We start from the raw sequence: 4151 nt of genomic DNA on the forward strand, positions 1-4151 counted from the left end.
CACTGGGACATTCACACACGCACGCGTGTGTGCGCACTGGGACATTCACACACGCACGCGTGTGTGCGCACTGGGACATTCACACACGCACACACAAATGAAAAGCCGATTGTGAATGTGCATCCTTTCAAAGGCTGGCAACAGCATCTCCCGCTCAACCCAGGATCATGACAACCCAAGGGACACTCGGCAGAGTCCCACATCACTAAACTGGCATATTTAGCACCTGGGAAGTATTAAGCACATTTTGATGCAGGCTATTTTTAGCTTCTGATGTGCCTGTTGAGGTGGGACTTGCTGAAAAGCAAGGCGCACCTGGATCCGTTGATAACAATATGGTCATCCCCCCATCTTACCCCAAAAAAATAAGAGTGAGAATTGCCACAAAGCTTTCTTTATTTCTCTGACATTATGAGCCTGAGAGTATATCCTCCTGCTTCTCCTAAAAGATGTAGAATTCCCTTCTCTGTTGCTAGAGAACCAGAAATCTATAGTTTGGTTCCTATCCTGCTATACCCCTGGAATTCATTGTTTCTTGTCCTCTAAGCCCTTGTCCAGTAGGTAGAATTGTATAAATGTTCTCTAGCTCTTCTGTCCTCCTGTGGTGCGAAAAGGGACAGGACAGGTGTCCAGTCTGCTCTGGCTGCTACAAATCAGGTGGCTTAAACAGCAGATTTGATTTCCTCATAGACGTGGAGGTGGTAATACAAGGTCACAGTGCTGGCAGAGCCAGTTTCTTCTGAGGCTTATCTTCCACGCTGGCAGATGGTCACCTTTTCATTTTGTCCCCACATGACTTCTCCACTGTATGCCGCCTGTCCCTGGTGTTTCTTCCTTTGCTGAGGAGGCTGTAGTCCAGGTGTAGCTGGCCTGGTAGGAATGAGGATGTTCTAAACAGACATTTGTGTCTCTCCATCTGACCTTGAGATTATTGAAACAATGGGCCCCCAAAGACATGGGAATTTCTCCCCAGGGATCCCCAGGGAGAAGGAAAAGGTGCCAGAGAGAGGACACTTGATTCCTGGAAAGAGATTTCACCCAGTCCTACAACTTGTTAGACTACTTTACTTGATGCCTCTGGAGCCCAGATACTGTGGACAGGACCACACCTTTACTGGAACTGCTTAGATGGGCACATCCATCTAGATTTTTTTTTAGTGGCTTCCCTGGATCTCTTGGTTTCTCCTCCCAGTGTGGCCATGTTGAATGGACCTCCTTCTCCTGCTTTCCACTCTGATTTGGCTCCTTTCATTGATTTGTTGAGGACAGGTGGCTAGACCTGACTTGGGGCCCTAGTTGTTTCCCCCAAGTTTAATAACAAACACTGTCACAGTCAGGCTCTACCTATATGAAGCTCCCAGCCTTAATTACTTCATATTCATTCAATAGGGCGGAAGATTTCATTCCATGCTTTTGGGAGAGTCACAGCTCAGTTCATATGAGGAATTCTTTTGTTTGGGTAAAGACTTCTGATATAGCCCAGGCTGGCCCAGAACTCCAACTCCATCTGTCTCAGCCTGCCAAGCTGTATGCCAACACAGACCACACAACAGAGGACTCCTCCAGTTCCCTGCAACCAGCTCTGCTGACCTGTCCCTGTGCCCTGACTAGCCCTAGATCTATGGAGGTGCCTCAGGTGATGACAGGGCCAATAGCCTAAAACATCTGGGGCTCACCCCATGCTCTGTCTCAAAAGTAACCATTAAAAGCGTTTTGTCAGTAGTCACATTAATAAGCTGCAGGGCTCAGTGAGAATCCAGGAAAGGTCCCCTCATAGTCCCCCACCCCCCTCTGATAGCCTCTCTTTTCCCTGGGACACCTGCATATGCTTGCATATGCCTTCATCAGGATAGGCATGAGATGCTGGCCTTTCTCTCAGGTTATACCCCGCTTACCAGGCATGGTATACCTTCGATCCCAACACTCAGCAACCTCAGTAGGCCAGCCTGAGCTATACAATGAGTTTGAATCCAGCCTGAGCTACATGAGACCCCATCTCCAATAGCTAAGTCACTGCTTTTAGAAGGTCCATAATAGAGCAGCAGATGACAGTTTGGTCAGTCTCTCTCTGTGGTTTGTGACAATCCAGAAATCACCCCCTACCCCCAGCCCCCACCCCCACCCCCACAGCAGCAGATAGAATGCACTTCAAGGCTTTGAAGTACCATTCTTTCACTACTCCTGTGTCAGGTCCATAACTGTCTCTCTGAATAAAGCATTTGCCCATGAACATCGCAGCAAGAAAAAAATCATGGCACACTTCTGTTGAGCCTAGCAGAGCTGCATCAAAGTCAGGATGAAGCCCCGTGATTCCATGGTCCCCATGCAGGTGAGGGGCCAGCTCCTGAGGTCAGGTCTCCATTCCCTTACAAGCTGATTTTTCCTCTCTCTGAAAATGGTCTTGTTATTTTTATTTGTACTCATCATATCCCCATGCAAGCTTGTTGTTAAAAGCACTCATGCTGCCAGGAGTAGTGACCCATGACTTTGATCTCAGTACTCTGGAGGCAGAGGTAGGCAGATCTCTGTGAGGCTGCATCCAGATTGGTGTGCTAAGGTTAGCCTGAGGCACTTGGTGAGACCCTTTGCCATTTAAAAAACAAATGCTCAAGTTGAACAGAGTTTTGTACTGAGACGAGCACCCCATTCGTTGGTTTTATTTTTCATCTGCTATCCAGAAATGATGGGGGGAGGGGGAGGAAAAGCTCGATGTGGCTTACTGTGTACTTTTAAAACATTACTTGGTGATGTGGACCCACATCTCAAGGTTAGAAAACAGCACAAAGGCTGGGGATGTCTTAGCTCAATTAGAAAGGTGTTCACAGAGCACTGGAAAAGCAAGCCCTGGGCTTGTGGTCGCACACGCCTGTTCCCAGCACTCGGGAGGGAGAGGCAGGATGCTCAGGAGTTCAAGGTTATCCCCAGCTACACAGTGAGTTCAGGGCCAGCCTGTGCTACTTGAGACCCTGTGTCAAATAAAAGCACGAGACAACTGTATGCGCTGATGACCTGACCAATATGTGGTTTGGTTAAAGGGAAGGTTTCCACTATAGATGAAAGAAAGGGAAAGAGAGAGAGAGACAGAGACAGAGAGAGACAGAGAGACAGAGAGACAGAGAGACAGAGAGACAGAGAACATCCCAGGCATCTGGAAGAGTCCAGAGCAGAGAGAGAAAGTAGTAGACTGAACATGGCCAGCAAAGTTGACCTGGCCAAGAGAGGAGCCAGAGCAGGAGCAGGGAAGGGGTTGGGGGCAATAGAGAGAGGGAGAATGCCAGAGAGCAGGGAGGGGGGGAAGAGGGAGACTCAGGATGGGAAGAGGAAGGCCAAGAGAGCGTATCTGAAATTGCAAGGTTATAGGGAGACTGAGGAGCTGGGAAGGGGAACCCCAGGAGCTGAAGGGAGCTTAGAGTATGGGGGAGGTGAGGAGGGTACTGTACTAGCTAGCAAGGACTCTGCAACAGCATCAGCTACTTGTGGTACCCAGCATGCACTTTGGTATGCTAGTAGGCACTACAGCCTTTTGTATCTTCTGTCTTTGTGAATTTGGAGAAATGGAATTTCCTTTGGACCTGACAATAAATATCCACATCAAATGCAATATAGAACAATAGGTCTTAACAGACTTGAAGATCAAATATAGGAGAATACTGTTTAATTCCAGATTCCACAGGGCAACCAACCTTCAATACACTAGGGCAAAGGCGATATCTCAGCAGGTAAAACACTTGTTCTTCAAGCCTGGTGATCGCCATTTGTATCCCTGGGACCCATGTCAACACAAAAAGTGGGAATCATTGTCACACCTACAATCCCAGCAAGCCTGGGTAGGAGGTAGATGGGAGAACAATCCAGAAGCTCATGGCTAGCTAGCCTGGAACTCATAGACATCCACCTGCCTCTGCCTCCCAAGAGAACCCGTGAAAGGTGTGTGTCACCACACCCAGTTAATAATTTCAGATCTGGTTAGGTGTTACAATGGTATGTTATAGATAAATCATATTTGCCCTGGGTAGTGTTGTCTCAGAGACTTATCTTCTTTGTGTGCCTAGTGGGCATTTCTGAAATCCCTCTTTTTAGAGACAGGGTTTCTCTGTGCAGTCCTGGCTGTCCTGGATCTCACTCTGTAGACCAGGCTGGCCTTGAACTCA

Source organism: Mus pahari, chromosome 16 (assembly GCF_900095145.1).
Source record: "Mus pahari chromosome 16, PAHARI_EIJ_v1.1, whole genome shotgun sequence".
In the NCBI taxonomy this organism is placed as follows: Eukaryota; Metazoa; Chordata; class Mammalia; order Rodentia; family Muridae; genus Mus; species Mus pahari.